This window comes from Chlamydotis macqueenii, chromosome 1 (genome assembly GCF_036417535.1).
Source record: "Chlamydotis macqueenii isolate bChlMac1 chromosome 1, bChlMac1.mat, whole genome shotgun sequence".
NCBI classification, from domain to species: Eukaryota; Metazoa; Chordata; class Aves; order Otidiformes; family Otididae; genus Chlamydotis; species Chlamydotis macqueenii.
This window is the reverse complement of record NC_141556.1, coordinates 33983562-34001752: the sequence shown is the minus strand read 5'-3', so window position 1 is coordinate 34001752 and position 18191 is coordinate 33983562.

The following is an 18191-nucleotide window of genomic DNA, read 5'->3' as shown; positions in this document are numbered from 1 at the left end:
GCAACATGATACTGCACTATTTGTTCAGTTAATTACTTAACACAGAGATAGGCTTAAGATAATGTCCTTGGCAATATTTACAAGGTCTTCTAGAGGCAGACCTCGGTTTGCTTTTCTTATGTTTTGAACAAAAAAAAAAATGGAAGCTGTGTGGGTGCATTTAACGGACATTGCTCAAGGTTGATTGCCTGTTAGCTTGGGCCACATACATCCTCCTGGACTCATGGCATGAGCAGAGCAAGGGAACACCAGCCTGCAGAAGACCATTTAGACATACACTCACATTTATTGCTCTAACTGTGAAGAAGTCATTAGCTTCATAACTTATATTAGCAGAAATTTGATAAATGTATCCATTTATATGAACAAAGGAAGCTTTATAAGCTCATCTGGCCAGAGGGCTAAACATACTTACTGAATTATTATCTTCTCCATCAGGTTATACAGATTTTCTAAAAATAGGTCCATGGTAAATTCTGAAAGTTTAAGAATTTATTTGAGCCACAAAAGGTAATGGATTTAACTAGCTAAAGAATAAAGGAGCATAATGAAAGACATCTTCACCAAAGAGCAAGGCCCTTCTTGAGGAATACAAACAGAAAATTTGAAATAGCTGATATCATTTAAAAACAGAAGGGACACAACACTTTAAAATCATGTTTTACTCTTTCCACCTCATGACTCCAAGGTGCTATCAAATTGAATGAGTAGATGACACTCAAAGTAATAACAGGCATTTTCACTTGCTCTCTTCTTTTGTACATATATAAACACACATATATAGAGAGGGAGATGATTCGTTAGAATGGAATTTGAATGAAAGAATTGCTGAGCATTTACTTTTCTATTTTACTCTCTAAGGTCCTCAATTCTTCTAAGAATCAACTCAGCCCTGTTTTGTTCCTTGGCACGTTAAGAAATTTTGATTAACCTTGAACTGAATAGAAATTAAGGATGAATGATGGGGGTTAACTGATGACTAAAATCATACTTGTCTCTTAAGCATTAACTGGTTGCAAAGCAGGATCTAGGTAAGACATTAGGTAATTTCAAGTACTTAAAATGCAAGCAATGTGCGTAACTCCTAAATGGCAATATGTATCTCCATTTGCTAAAGCTCCTTTTTCCTCTTCCTGTGGGCATCCCAATGCCCACACTCCTTACAGCAAGGCACCGGAGTCCAAAAGAGAAAAGAAGATAAAACTAATGTTCATCCATGTATACACTCATGAACATGAGGGGGGATTTTAAAATAACAATACACTTAACATTTCCTCAGCAAAAAATGTTTGGCGCCTGGCACTTTCAAACCTGAAAGTATGAATCTATTATACAAGTACTAAAAGAAGTAAATTCCGCTTTTATATTATTTTGAAGCAAGTGGCTTTATAACACACACTGTCTTGCAGCAGTTAAGTCACAGCCATCAGGTCCCTGAGGTTACCAGGTCTCCATCTTGATTTTCATGAGGTCTTCATATTTGTATTTTTCTGTCTCTTTACAATATTGGATCTTGAAATTCTGTCTATGCTGCCTTGTCTGCTGAGAAGTTGATAGCTTGCATTTTCTCACTCTTTTTTCTTTCCTTTCGCAACAAGATCAGGCAGCTAAAGTTTAAGGTTCTTTAAAGGTCCCTTCCAACCTAAACCATTCTATAGTTCTGTGATTCTATGTTTTATTCGTAGCAACAGCCACATACAGAAAATTTTGAACATGTTTTAGGATAAGGAATAAAGAAATAATTTTGTTTCTAATGAAACAAAAAAAAATTGTTTTATATGGAAACACTTTATATGTTTCAACTATTTAATCAGTATTAGAAATCTGCTTGTACCTAGTTGAAATCTCTTTGAAGAGATTGCACTTGATATTTTTCTCTGCAATTTCAGATGCCAACAAATGGCAATTTTTCAAATAATCACTGATAAAATGGGATCTTAAAAATGGTGATGAGAAAATAATTTTTAAACAACATAGTAAGTTACAGGAAACTCATAAACTGCAAATAAACTAATTTCACTAAATCCATTACAAGCAACAGAGTTTGAATACCTCTACAAATAAATAAATCTACCTTGGGTAAAATTTTGCACATGTAGAGTCAGGTTTTAGGTAACTTTTCTTTTTCTTAGGCAACTTGTAATGTAATACCTTAGTTTAATGAGAAATTGGAATTCCCTTGAAATACCGTCAGTTCCTTTGATGTCAGCTTCTGATTTCCTTTACTTATAGGGTAATAATGCTATTTTAATATCTATTTTAAAGTTTGTATTATTTGTTCTCCACCATTCCCCTGAGTCAGGAAAGTGCTAATCAAGTACATGTTTACATGCTTTCACAAACAGAGAGGTATTTTTGAACTGCAAACTAAAACTGAATGTTTACCTTATTTTTCAGACTTAGTGCCTGAATGGGCATTTTCAACTCAAAAATCCTGAAGATTCCCTTAACTGCAATAATTAGAAATAATTATAATTTAATTGTGGTTTAAATATTTTAATTTCTTTCCACTCTGAATATCATTATTTCAACAATGACAAGTAAAATGGGTCAGCTCATGTTTCGCAATAAATTAAAGCCTGAATAATGATAGTCAAAGTAACTGTTGCCGATTAATTTAACAGATGTGTCTTTAGATTTTAAAATTCAGTATCAGTCATTAATTGTAAGAGAACTCTTATGATCCCTTTGGTCAACAACTATGAGTTAATGACAACCACAAGGTAGGGCAAGTATTCAAGTCCATGAGGTCATGTCCTTTACTTCTGAATCTGTGTGCATTTTGTTCTTTAGCAAGCCAAGGCAGATTGATTGCAGTGCAGTGTTGTACCACACTCAACTCAGAGAAAGCATAACTAGAAACAGTGCTAAATTATCACTAAATAGATTCATTTTTTCCCTACTTGGTAGATGGAGATACTAGCATTTTAGTGCTTTCCGCATATCGGTCCAGTGTAGTCTGTGGCAATTCAGGCAGGCTAGATGTTTGTTGTATCATTTCATGCGGAGGTTGTTTAACCCTTGACATTGCTGTAACACTTCGGTCAATTTTGAAACTAAGTGATTGTTTCAAAATAAAATCTTGCTATATTTTGCTTTTGAAACTTTCTAAATAAATCCTGCAATTCTAAGGGTATTTTTAGGATCAAAATGTTTGTCAAACTGGATCTCAACATATTATTAGTTTCAGCCCATCTCATATGGCACTTTCTAATCACACTGCATCAAATAATGATTTTTCTGTGGCCTAAGAGAAGGACTACAACCTCCTTAAGAGCTACAGGCTGCTTCTCAGCAATGAAAATATCTAAAATGCCACTCCAGTAGTTACATCTAATCTTTCTTTCTCCTGTGCTTTATCTTTTGTGTCAAATTTCAAGAGCTGTACATGACGGGGAAGAACATGGACTTGCCACGCTGTTGAAAATTGAGTTTTAAAAAAAAAAAAAGAAAAAGAAAATGAGCTCTCTGTTTTCTTATATTCATTATAGATTGCAGTTCAGGCAGAACTGGTCAGTCCCAGCTCCCACTAACAGCAGGCTGTCCAGTACTTCCCACTATTGACTTGTGAAGTAAGTACCTGACTTGTGATGTAAGTGCCTTACAGCCTTGTCCAATTTTATCTGAGCTGGATTTTTCCATTATGGACAACAAGCTAAGGCAAATACTTTATATGTCTGTATATAATTTTCATGCTTCAACTGCTGATGAGTGATCAATATTAAATAAAAATATTATTTCTAGTAAATCTCTTCAGGCTTTGAAATAAAATTTTGAGCTTTGGCAGTGGGCTTCTTGAGGTGGAGGAGTTGCCTTCCAGAGCTGGCCAAACAAAAATCTTTTTAAAAATCTCAGTGGGCACAGCAGCAGAGAAAAGGGAAAGATCATTAAAAATTATGCATTCTTGTAAAAGGGAGATGACCTGAGAATTCACTAGCAGTCTTGATTCTTGCTTTTCTATATTCTTTGAGTGCTTGAACTTACAGCCTTAAAATTCTGTTAAGGGAGGCCTGTTTGCATAGATTGGCATGTATACTTGAAAATCTTGATTGGCAGTATGAACTTGAAAATAATCTTTAAAGAGAGATAAAGAATATGAGGCTGCAATATGAACTCAGGAAACAGCAACAGTAACCAGATTATATAAAAGTAATATGAGCAAAACAAGTAATGTGGTTTCCTCATTTAATCACCTTCATTTCAGAGAGGCTTAATTGTGAAACACACTTGGCTATTGGTGTGTTAGAAACCATGGAAGCACCTGAGAATAGTTGTGTAAGAATTAGGGCTTCTCCCCTCAAAAAGGTGGCAGGATCAATAGCCCAACTGAAGTGCATCTACGCTAATTAGGGGGAAGACCAAGAAGCCTTGGTGTGAGTCTGCAAACAGGTTCAGAAGTAAAGGACATGACCTCATGGTGTGAGTCTGCTATAGACCATCCAACCAGGATGAAGAGACAGACAAAATTCTATAAGCAGCTCGGAGAAGTCTTACCATCACTAGTCCTTTTTCTCATGGAGGACTTCAGCTTACCAGAAGTCTGCTTGAAATACAATACAGCAGAGAGGAAATAGTCTAGGAGGTTCCTGAATGTGTGGAAGATAACTTCCTGATACAGCTAGTGAGGGAGCCAACTAGGGAAGGCACCCTGTTGGACCTGTTGATCATGAACAGAGAAGGATTTGTGGGTGATGTGATGCTTGAAGGCCATCTTGGACATAGTGATCACAAAATTATAGTTTTTGAAGGGGGTCAGCAGAACTGCTACCTCGGACTTCCAGAGGGCAGACTTTGGCCTATTTAGGAGCTTTGTTGACAGAGTCCCTTGGGAGGTGGTCCTGAAGGGCAAAGGAGTCCAGGAAGGCTGGACACTCTTCAAGAAGAAATTGTTAAAGCTGCAGGAGCAGGCAGTCCCCAAGTGCCAAAAGACAAGACATCCACTCTGGATGAACAGAGAGCTTTGACTGGAACTCAAGAAAAAAAAAGGAGAGGTTTTTGACCTTTGGAAGAAGGAGCAGGTAATTCAGAAGGACTACAAGGCTGTAATGAGGTTATGCAGGGAGAAAATTAGAAGGGCCAAAGCCCAACTAGACCTTAATCTGGCTACTGCCATAAAAGACAATAAAAAATATTTCTATAAATACATTATCTACAAAAGGAGGACTAAGGAGAATCTCCATCCTTTGTTGGATGCAAGGGGAAACATAGTGACAAAGGATGAGGAAATGGCTGAGATACTTAATTCCTTCTTTGTCTGAGTCTTTAACAGTAAGACCAGTTTTCTCTGGATGCCCAACCCCCTGAGCTGGAAGACAGGGATGGGGAGCAGAATGAAGTTTCCATAATCCAAGGGGAAATGGTCAGTGACCTGACACACCACTTAGACACACATAAGTCTATGGGGCCAGATGGGATACACCCAAGGGTACCAAGGGAGCTGGCAGAAGTGCTCACCAAGCCACTTTCAATCATTTATCAGCAGTTCTGGCTAACTGGGGAGGTCCCAGTTGACTGGAGGTTAGCAAATGTGACGCCCATCTACAAGAAGGGCCAGAACGAGGATCTGGGGAACTACAGGCCTATCAGTCTCACCTCAGTGCTGGGGAAGGTTGTGGAGCACATAATCTTGAATGTCATCCTGTGGCATGTACAGGACAACCAGGTCCAGTCAGCATGGGTTTATGAAAGGCAGGTCCTGCTTAACTAACCTGATCTCCTTCTATGACAAGGTGACCCACTTAGTGGATGAGGGAAAGGCTGTGGATGTTGTCTACCTAGACTTTACTAAAGCCTTTAACACTGTTTCCCATAGCATTCTCCTGGAGGAAAGACCTCCAAGATCATCAGGTCCAACTGTGAACCTAACACCACCATGCCTACTAAACCATGTCCTGAAAGGAAGTTGTAGCAAGGTGAGTGTTGATCTCTTCTCCCAAGTAACAAGTGATAGAATGAGAGGAAATGGCCTCAAGTTGTGCCGGGAGGTTTAGATTGGATATTAGGAAGAATGTCTTCACCGTAAAGGTTGTCAAGCGTTGGAACAGGCTTCCCAGGGAAATGGTTGAGACATCATCCCTGGAGGTATGTAGAAGACATGTGGATATCATGTTTAGGGACATGGTTTATTGGAGAACTTGGTAGTGCTAGGCTTATGGTTGGACTCAATGATCTTAAAGGTCTTTTCCAACCTAAATGATTCTATGATTCTATGTTCCTGTGATTCTGTGATCTCTGTTTAACTTGAAACAGGAATGTTACAATCTTGATTTTACTTCAGGATGTCTTTCCGAGTTTCTACCTCTTTTCAAAGTCTAATTTATATATATAAATATATGTAATAAGTCACTGTAGATGGCAAGATAAGTAGCTGAGGCAGATGGCCAGAGCATTTGCAATTTATTTGAAAATTCTGCATAATTTGTAGGGATCTAGGCTGAGTTTGCATTTTTGACCATTATAAAACATTGGCCATCAGAATCTGATATTTCTTTTTAGATAACATTGCCTAGTTTTCCTCTAATTTATTTCCCGTATTCATACAGAAAGTCAGAACTACTCTGTTCTCTTTAAATTGTTATTTTCTAGAAGGTCACTATAATTGCTCTGCCTTGATTTGTAACATCAATAACCTTGTCATTTGTCTTATGGTTTTCCACCTTATAGTCCAAGCAGGTATTAATAATTATGATAGAGATTTTAACAGACATGCAGTAAACCCGCCTCCCCACACCAGGGTCCACCCAGCAGCAGTTTGCTCACTGGTTAGCACATCTTCTGTGAACACACCAGTGCATTGCAAAGGCCACAAAATTTGCCTTTAAATGGTAAAAAACTTTCTTGGGTCTCCAGCTGAGATCACTTTAGATGCTTGATCCAGTCTTCTGGTAATATATGAAGGGGAGTTAGCTAGCTGAGAACCTTTGGCAAGGGCTGCCTGAGACATTCAGGAGTCTAAATGTTGACCTAGGGTGGTTTTTCGCTATCCTATTAGCATGTCTGTCCTTTAATAACATTTTATATTACTTCTTAAATGAGACTCAAGTTCAGGACAGGTCACATCTTGTTTAATACGCACTGAAACTAGAATAACACAGGTACTTCTTACTCTATTCTAGACTAAGATTAAGATCTCCCGCTTTTAAAATACAGTCATCAGACTTTTGATATGATATTGTTCCAGACCATTTAATCTGTATAGTTCCTTCAGAAAACAATATTTCTGAATGCTTAACAAAGCATTCCTGAAACAAGAAGTCATCCCACATTTCACCCTTCCAGATTCAGAAATCAACTGCCCTTGTAACATGTGTGTTTTGTTTTGTTTGGCTCGTTGTTTCCCTTAGTTTAGAGATCAAAAAGTGAATCTGTACTGTAAAAATAAGCCCTGTGTGGGTCGAAAGGGAAAAAAAGGGGAGAGGATGGGGAACATTTCGTTGTATATGGGTTGTATCTAACAGCTTTATTAGCAGTGTTCTTCAGATGCTTTGCATTAAAACTTAACATAAAGAATGGTGAATGAGTGCCAAAATCAACAGCATTGTTGGATAAATGGTATCACTGTGCCCAAGTTGTGATTTATTCTGACATAAAATTGCCTGCCTGCAATTAAAGGTTCATTATTCTACCCTAAGACATAAGTAAATACTGATCATAAGGATTTAAATTATCATAATGGTTTGTATAAATTCTGTGATCAATTTTTATTCTCCTAGGTTTATGCTTCTAACAGCCATTACATAATCATATTAATATTGATAATTACCACAGGCATACATTAAATATTCTATTTTTGTCTCATCCCAGTATAAGCCTGAACTTACACAAAGCCTGTCCATCTTCCACAATCTGCTCAACCATTTTCTTATTGCATGTTTTCTCTTGTTGTGTCTATCCATCTCTCTTCCTTTGCCCAATAAGTCATGCTATCTTCTCACTTGTCCTGTAGCTAACATATATTTTATAGAGAAAAACACAAGTGGGCTGAAGGGAAGGACTGAGGAAGGAAAGAAGAGGGAGCTAAGAGACTCATAAAGAAAAAGACATGATGATTTTCCAAGTGCAGGGGTAATGACGTAGGTGCTTCAACACCGGCTCAGAACACTGCAACAATTTCTTATTTACTTCTGCTGTATGTGTATGTCAGTAACCTCAAAAATTTTTCCTCTTTCTAAAAATTTCCATTTGGGCTCTAACTGAAGGTGAAATGTCCTGGGAGGTTTGAGCAAAAGAAAATGGCAGCTTTTTATGTGGACTGAGTGTAAAGAAGCCATGCTTTCCCAAAAATAAAATTATTTTAAAGTGCCAAAGGACTTAAACTCTTCCTGTTGACTTTTTTTTTTGTTATTTTGTATTTTAAAGATAGAAATAAGCACAAAACCAAACCTGTAAATACTACTTAATCAACTGAGCAAAGTGTAATAGCTATTTACCCAATTAAGAAATCAAGAGGTGGAAGATGCCAAAGGTTGCGAGCATAACTTTAATTCAATGAATCTTTATTCCAGCCATAGTTATTGGTTATTTGGTCAAAATAAATCATGCTGTTCCCTACCCCATGTTTACCAAACTAACTGCACACTTCACGCAGAAGCCACGTGGGACAACTGTTCAGAGATGGAACATGCAAGTAGTGCATGCAAAATATTCAATTTTTATGCAGAATCCAATTAACTTCTGAATGCAACTTGTCTGCATAGCTGTTTTGTTTTTTTTTTCAATTTGGCCTAGTTAATTATGGTAATCCAGGAGTATTACTCTGTCTTCACTCTGATATTAAAAGCAATGAGCTTCTTATGTTAAAATAATTTTTTTTAAGAAAAAAAATATTTTTATTTTTCTCCTTGGGAACGTATGTGGTTTGTACAAGCTCATAACTGGATATTTGTGAGTCTCAGTTAATTTGTCTTGTCAGTGGCCTTGAGGGGAAGAAAAGGGATTTAATCAAATACTTTAATATTATCCAAACAAGAAGTAAGTAACCATGTTCATATTATTCTTATGGCCACTTCAGTTAACCCCAGTGAGAATACTCATCTGAATCAAATGAACAGGATTAAGCTTTCTGATCATTAACTAATTTATGTGATGTCAAAATGGATATCCATGTAGTCTGAATACTAAAAATTGAGCTAAGGATGGAATTGTAATTCTGAGGATCATTCCTCTAATTGAAATGACTGACCACTCATAAAATGCAAAGGTTGGTTCTGATAATGTAATCTAGCAGTTCATCCAATTCAAAAAGACATTTGTCCGTTATCTAGTATGTGAATTTTAGCACTTTGACCCAATGATTGTCCTTTGATCACATTTGTACAGCACCTAACACACAGGGTTGCAACCTCAAGGCACTCAGTGGCAGTAGTTTTGCCATTAATCATAGAAAGAGATAATTTGTAATTGAACCAACTGGAGCAGTAAGACCTGGAACAGGGTTACAATAGAATTCACTAAACCCTGAAAATTCAAAACTAAACTGAGACTTTGTCCTTTATTCAGATATCACAAGTTCTTGCAACAGATCTTATATAACCTGCAGCAGATGCTGTAATACGTAAACAAATTGTATTGAGCCAAGAGGAAAAAAAAAAGAGTTGATGTCTTAACTGTGAATGTCTTTATTTCTATGTATTTGGTTTTACTCCAAAAAAAAAGAATTACCTTTTTGGTGGTGGCCGGTGGGAAAGCAGAGCTTTACAGGAGAAGTTCAGTGTCACAGATACATTTTCTACCACATGCAGATGTTTAGCCCTCAGGCAGAAACAAATGCATATTCAAACTGCTGTGATTATTAAAAAGAAGTCTCAACCACGTATTTGCAGAAGTAGTCTACAAAATTGCAGTTAAAAAAAAAAAATTAAGTGCATCATACCAGCCAAAGCAAGCAGAAGACTTTCTTCTTCTAGAGGAAATTCTGCATAAATCTTTAATTTGTTTGGAAGTTACTTTAATCTGCTTGTGTAATTATCTTCCTTTTCTCTTAGTCTACATGTCAGTGCATATCCAGTGGGTTGAATTATAAGAATTATAATTTATAAGATAATTATAAGATTATAATTTATAAGATAAAAAAATCAAGTTCTGCTAAATTTCTGTTTCCTTAAACCCAAGGAGACAGTGTGATGCAGAGCATCACATTTCACAGGGGACGAGTCAGCAGATGGAACAGTAAATGCCAGCACCCATCGCCCATGGCTCAGTGTTTCTTCTCCTATTAAATCTGTCCTGTTAGAAAGTGAAAATAATTGTTCAGCTTTGCTTCTCAATGCTCATCAGGCTCTCCAAAAGAATTGCTGTGGCACTAGATGATGAGCTCAGTGCTCTCAGAGGGGCTGGTGGTACATGGGCTCGCAGGGGACAGTTACCAGGAGAGGACAGCGGTGTTGGGTAGCTGACAATCCAGGCACCAGCAGCTCACCATGGGCTTTCCATGGTGGTTTTCTTGCCTTCTACATGTTTCCCTAAGAACCAACAGAACCTTAGCCAAATATTTCCCAGAGTCTGAATTTGGGGTTTTGTGGTCCGAAGCCTGAAAGAGCTCCAGGGGAAGCAGCCTTTGTTATGCATCATTACCTTTTCTCTATCCTCTTTAATAAATGAGAAAGAAAACACAGTGAATTACAGGATTAAGCAGCTGAAAGTGTGTTCTGCCAAGAGCGCTGAGACCCACTGCAGCTCAGGAAGGGGGTTTCACATGTACCTTCGGAGACAGTCCTGTCTTTGCCCAGCCTTGCCTGTCAGCATTTTCCTAAGAGCATAGCTCTCATCTATCAAGTGTCCCAGCCCTCCTGGCTGGCAGCAGGAATAATTGCAGCTTCTGGAAGCTGCTGGAGCAGTCCCTGTTCCTGTCTTTTTTGACTGCTGTCAGGCACTGCGCCCCCTCTGCTCTCCCCACTCTTCTTTGCCCTCTGTAAACTCCTGTCCTTGCGAGAAGGGAGCCCTTCTCCCATGATGGGCTCCATGGCAGGAGAGCACTAGGTCCCTGTGTCTGAGTGGGTGTGGGTGCCTGAGCCCCACAGAAATGCCCAGTTCCCAAAGGAAGCTGAGCACCCTAGAGTTAAGTCTTCGTGTTTAGCCCTAAAACACTGTATTTCCATCACACCCTCACTGCAAAGATACATTTACCAAATATTACATAGAAGACTGACTTTCAGAAACATAGATTTGGAAGGTTTTATAGCTAAGTGTAAAGAACTGGCTAAAAGTTTATCTTTGACCAGGATTGGGGAAAAATAATTAGGAAACTGCTTTCCCTAGACTTCATCTGATGCCCCAGAAATACAGAAGGAGGAGGGTGAGCATATTCCCCTGATAGGGCAAGCAAACCCCCGTTTGCAGAAATGTGTTGGGACCTGGCTCCAAGGAGATGAGCCTGGGGACCTCCACAGGAATCCACTCCATCCGATGCACAGGATGTGCATTGTGCCAACGCAAGCATAGGGGTGCAAACAATTAGAAGAGAGCAGAAACACCTTAGATCATCTCTTCCACCAGGAAAAAAAAAGGCTGTGCAACCACCGCCAGCACTTCAGCTTGATGAATCTACAAGCTGACCTGGAAAGACCAAAGAGAAGAAGAAATGAAGAAAGGTTGTAGAGGAACATCAAGCAATGTGATGTCCCACCCCAGCTCTTCTATGAGCATTTGTTTCAAACAACAGCTGTTTCCTATAAAGCTGACTTGAAAATTGGTATCTTCCTACTTCTGAGAGAATTTGTTCACTTCATCTTTTTACTGGCATAAGTACTGTTATTGCTTTTCATCCCTGCCAGCCCTGCAGAGCCACCTCAGCACTGGGGAGGTGAACCAGAGTCTATTTTGGCATAAAGCAGAAAGAACACAGCTTGATCTCAGATCCTAGGGTGAATTTTCAGTGCTGGCAGTCAAGAAAGTTTTATTTGTAAATTAAAAGAGAGGTCAACAGGAAAGTCATTGAAGAAAAAAAAAAAAAAAGAAAAAAGAAAATATGGAACCCTACCATGCCATTTATAGCCTCTTTATAGATGACAGCACAGTTTATGTAATGTAATTTGAGTTATAAATAATATTATTGTTTGTTTCAGCCAAAAAGCTGTAGACCATTTAATCAAGGGAATGGATGTGTTTGTGTTGTGTTAGTCATTGCTTTATTGTAAAATATATCTGTAATAATAATCTATGGAAATGTTACTACAGTGGCACGGAAAAGGATAGTGAAAGAACTTACGCAAAGTATTTCCAGTAAGAAAAAAAACCTGAGGATTGTTGGATCTCTTTGTTCCTTTAAATCAAATAGCTGGGGAAAAAAAACCAAATTTTAAAGAGAAAGAAATAAGTGAAGAAATGTGAATTTACAAATTTTATTTTGGAGTGCAATTTTAAGAAAGGATCACTTCCACCAGTAAGTCTGAGAGAGAGGCTTAGTCATTTTCTAAATCTGTTCAACACTGAGGGTGTCCCACTCCCTTGGCTGGTGTGCGGTGCATACCCAGCAGTAAGCCATACAATATCGTATCCATCTTTAATGCTCACCTGTTTCAAGGACCATTGACGAGGAATTACTATGTGATGTCAAACAGAAATATTCACTGTAAAAGAGAAAGAAACATTCTTTTTCAAATATTGTAAGTGAAAACATCATGCCAAAACACCACACAAAGCACAGATATAGCAAAACATACGTCACGCTGTCGAGAAAACTGAGACAGCAACAGTGGAAGACTTGTGACACTTCTCTGAGCCACTTAAATGCTGACATTTAATTTTTACAAAGCTGATGTGAACTTCTTTTTTTTTTCCACAAAGAAAATAAGAAATGAGGTTTTAAGAAAAATAAAGCATTAAGCACTATAAAACAATAATTTATAATGTCAAGTTGCAATACATGGAACAGAGAATTTCCGTCAGGACTAAGGCAGATGGAGGAAAAGTAAAGAAGAAAAACATTCCTCTGAATCAAGACTATTGAGGCAAGAGGATGTGATTTGATTTTTAATGAATGGATCCACCCAGTGAATATCTACAGCAACACGTAAAGCAAGATATCATGAGCTATTTCCATGGCTCCCTAATGTGGCTGACACTTTGTGCAGGGAAGAGGCGGGGAGGGGGGAGACTGACAGGGCTATCCTCCTCAGATACAGAGACCAAAGTCCAACCTCTAGTCTGTACTGGTGCCAGAGGCCATTTTCAATAAATCCAGTTATAAATAGAAACTTGTCCGTTCAAGCCAGGGACTCAAAGGCAGCTGAATGTGATGCTGGCCACATCACACCTCTGGCTGTCACTAGTTACAGAAAATGGTATATTTTGGTGATGCTTGTTTGAAGACCCACAAAGGCAGACTTTTGACTCATTTCAATACATCTTGTAGAGGGTTCCAGACCTGGATTTACATTAGCAGGGACAAGTGATGTCACAGATATATCCTTGTGATAGTTAATCACAAGGGTCTCAAGCTAATATAAGAAAATGAAAGCCAAGGTGGCTAGGCTACTTCCATCACTTAAACTAAGGTAAATGTATAAACCTAGGTCTTGAAAAGTAATCTAGATTGTTATTACTTTGTAATAAGTTTTATTATTTCAGTCTTCTGAGGACCACAAACAGCAATTCTTAATTTTGGGACCTGACAAACCTGTGGTGGGTGTACATTGGATCAATCAGCCAGGCAAAAACCATGTCCAACTGGTACCAAAACTGAAAAGAAAATTAAGGATGCCCTCTCCAGATAAATTATTTCTTGGGAAGGAGGGATAGAGATGTCAGGAAGCCACAACACAGCTCACATACTCTATGACAAACTGTGCTGCAGCAGGGCCACAATTTACATTAACCCTGCGCTGAGCAAAGAGCCAGTCAAGATTGAGCACAGTGAGTAGCTTAAAGAAATTTTTGAATTATAATGAAGGTGTAAGTCGTCACACAACTTCTGAAGCAGACAGTCTTTGGCAGGATTTCACCAGTGCTGGCTAACCATCCCTTCTCACCAGAGCAGCAACAGGTTTTATACTGACAGACAGTCATGGAAAGGGAATAAATATCAGAGATTTACTACAGTTCCTAGTGCAGCATGTCTAGTCAGATGGAGGCCACCCATCCTGTTAGGGTTTGAGTTGGAGCCCACTGGAGCACTTGGCCTCAGCCCCTGCCAGGACGAAGGCACCCATCCTGGGGGGCACGGAGCCAGGGTGGGGACTTTCCCCAGCAGCACCCAAGGCAGGGGAAAGGTGTGCTCATAAGCCTTCATCACAGCCAGGGTTACCTGGGACCAGGGCACGTCACCAGTGCACAGCAATACTGAGGACCATCCCTTCTGTCACTGTATCATCCCTTACCACAAATATAAATAACCCTCTGTGAAAGCAAGAAAATAGGAAACCAGTGGAGAAATGGTGCTGTAATAAAAATAAATTACATCTGAGGTGGATGTGCTTCATCAGTAGATTTCTTCATCAGATTTTTAAATATCTGCAATGAAGAAACTTGTTGGTTCTTTCTGATGTAATGGAGACATGCTGATTGATGATGAGGCCTTTGGACTTATTAACATACTTCGAGGCTTTAACTGAATCTCTGCCTCTGCTACCAAAAATATTCACAATATACTTGAGGTTTTTGCATTTATGTACCACAGAGAGAAGACCTTCCTGAACCATCTAATTTTGGAATAGCATGAATTCTCGGGGAAGAGGAAGGGAGCACGCCAAGGTTATAAATAGTTCACTGCTTAGCAAAGAGGAAAAGCTTGGGGACTCCAGCATGACAGCAGAGACTTTCTAGAATACAGCAGGAGTTTTAACCTTTTAACTTGATGGGATTGACAATTTCTGATAGCCTGTGAGAGGTAGCTAAGAAAAACAAGGCTTCTGTCAGTAGAATCAAATTCACTGCAAAGAATTCTTACTCATTCAAAATTCATTAGAAGTCTTCACATTTAAAGTAGTTGAAAGCTGTTGGTATCACAAACCAGCAATAAATGTGACCAAATCAGGTAAAGCACAAGAAATAAAACTCATTAAGGTAACTTCCAGAAGAAATAGCATAGTGCGGTTTAAAATAAGTAGGGATGATCAACATGTATTTATTTTTATTCTAAAAGCTGCTGGTCATTTCTGCTTCAAAATGTGCAAAACCTCACTTGTCCTGAATGATGAATGCAAAAATGATACACATGATATTGCTCTGGTCTGCGTTAATTGATCTTTTGGACTCAGGATCCCACTAGCTTAGATTTCCACAGTCATTCTAAACATAAACTTCTGTATTTTTCACAAGTCTTTAGGGTCTTTATACACAGTTTTAAATTAGTTGGTTTAACAAAAATGCTATGAAAATCAATTAGAACAATACAACACACACAGAGATTGACTAGTTTAAGGCAGAAGATGACCTGTAAAGTATATCATTAATCAAACAAGTGTAGATCTTTAGTGAATTAACATTTGGGGAGTTATATTCAAAAGATGAGTGATAACATTTTGAATCCTGTTAAAGCCACAAAGTTTGCCCACTGGCAGAGAATGGATTGAGAGCAGTCCTGAGGAGAAGGACTTGGGAGTGCTGATGGACAAGCTCAACATGAGTCGGCAATGCGCGCTTGCAGTCCAGAAGGCCAACCTCATCCTGGGCTGCATCAAGAGGAGCGTGGCCAGCAGGTCGAGGGAGGTGATTCTCCCCCTCTACTCTGCCCTGGTGAGACCCTACCTGGAGTACTGCGTCCAGCTCTGGAGCCCCCAGCATAAGAAGGATGTGGACCTGTTTGAGTGAGTCCAGAGGAGGGCCAAATGATCAGAAGGCTGGAGTATTTCTCCTATGAGGAAAGGCGGAAAGAGCTGGGGCTGTTCAGCCTGGAGAAGAGGAGGCTCCAGGGAGACCTGATAGCAGTCTTCCAGTACCTAAAGGGGGCTTATAGTAAAGACAGGGAGAAACTCTTCAGGTCCTGTTGCAATAGGAGGAGCGGTAATGATTTTAAAATAGACGGAGGTAGATTCAGATTAGACATCAGGAAAAAAATTTTCACACTGAGGGTGGTGGAACACTGGAACAGGTTGCCCAGAAAGGTGGTTGTTCCCTGGTAACATTCAAGGCCAGGCTGGATGAGGCTCTGAGCAACCTGATCTACTTGGAGATGTCCCTGCTCCTTGCAGGCAGGTTGGACTAGATGGCCTTTAAAGGTCCCTTCTAGTCCCAACGGACTAGAAATGGAAAGGAAGGAAGCTTGTAGCCCTGGAGCTGTGTACAGTTCCTGAGTTGCTCACATGATGCTTGTTTGCCCTAGCTACAGTACATAAACAACAGATTAAAGACTTTGGCATGTGTCTCCTGATAAAGTTGGCCAGCAGCAATGAAAGAACCTACACAGGCAACCTTATGTGGCAAAACAGAATACTGGTTGTCTTCTCAGGTAACGTGAGAAAATGGGTGTTGGTCCTCTACAAGTGAGATCTGGGAAGAGACAATACAGTTGCCTAATATCAAGACCAAAGAAGATGTAGTCACTTACTTCTCGTTATGGGAGCAAATTCTGTATGATTCAATGAAAGAATTGTTGAGTAAAGAGTAAGGAAGATCCAGCGGTAAAACCTTGATTGAAGGAGCCACAGCAACTCACTGCATATCCTGAGGAACTTGCTTTAGGCACTGTGCAAGTTATTTGAAGTTGATGCATATGAACAGGCAGCCTGCCAAGGATTTTGATCAAGTTGGAGTCAACAGCACACCAACCCAAAAGCTTTTTATTAAGATATATAGAAGTAATACTGGATATGTTAAGGATAAGGCCTCCAAAGGAAAAATGCTGAAATTAAATTCAACACAGAAAATGTTTATATGAATCACAGGAGACTGGCTGAAAGGATGAAAACACTTAAGCAAAAAATCCCAGGCAGTAACTTTGTAAATAAATGACATTTTGTTCATGCAAAAGATGGGAAGCCAAGCTGAATAAAGACAAATTAAAGGGACATATACTAGCTGATAAAATTCAAGATGAAAACTAATGAAGAGGAAACAGTCATACCCCTAAAAGTGGGCTACAAGACAGTTCAGCAGTAAACCTACTTCCAATCTTAACTGTATTCACATAACTCTACTGCATGTCTTATGGTGAAAAGCAGTATTTTTGCAAGGTCTCAGGACATCAGCAGGAGGAGGACTGAAAGGACGGGAGAGTCTCCTGGATTAGGAGGGAGTGTAAGGATTCACAGTGGCATTTTGGAGGAGCTCAATAATGTGTTTCCCACTATTTTTGCCATCAAGGTTTGGGGAGCTATCTAAACTTACATCTTAAGGCAATAATCATAAGACAATGAAAAGTAAAGTCCAATAATACATTAATAATTTAAATAGCATCAAGTTAAGCTCCTTTTTGCTATACTGTCTAGCAAAGTATTTTTGAAACACGATTTGGAATTGATAGATGTTTACCTAATATTCATGTGTATTTCTTCAGAAACGATTGCCGTATCTTAGAAGCAGCATATCAGCAATGTGATGCAGGGGTTGCTATGGTGAGTTCACAGCACTTATTTAATGTTGTACCTGAGTAAATACACATTGTAACAATCTCTGTTAGAGGTGCTATTAGTAAAGTTATGTCAGCATTTCTATCAAAAATACTTCTTTTCCTGTTGCAACTTTAAAATTATTCCTAGACCATATCCACAGAAGTCTTTGCACCCTTTTAGTGTGATTTTTTTTCACAGCTTCAATCGCTTTCTGAAGCCCTCTGCTGTAAAAACCAAATTAAAAAAATAGTGGGTTGGTTTATCTCCTTTAGCAGCTAGTGATTTTGATGACAGTTATGGGACTTTTCATTTAAAAAAATCTTTAGGAAAATTTGGTGGTTAGTTTTCATTTCACTGTTCCAGTAGGTGCCAGCGGGCATTCAGTCAGGCCTTATTTGTTTTACAGCCCTTCTGTACTGCCAGAGTGACATAAAGGGACTTTTGTGTAAAGGAGAACTAGGCCCTTAGTTTTTGTATCTAATTACTCAATTTAACTAAACAGCATCAGAAATTTAACTTGTAGTCTCCAGTACATTCTTTTTGAGCAATTATTTGAGTCACTCACCAGGATAACCCATCAGAAAGCAGTACATTGCTGAAAGTAACCAAATACATTTCTCATTTTGGTATCTATTTATTTTTGTAATTATTTACTTTTGAAAAAGAGCAAATAACTTTCTAAGAATATTTTTTCCCTATGAGCTC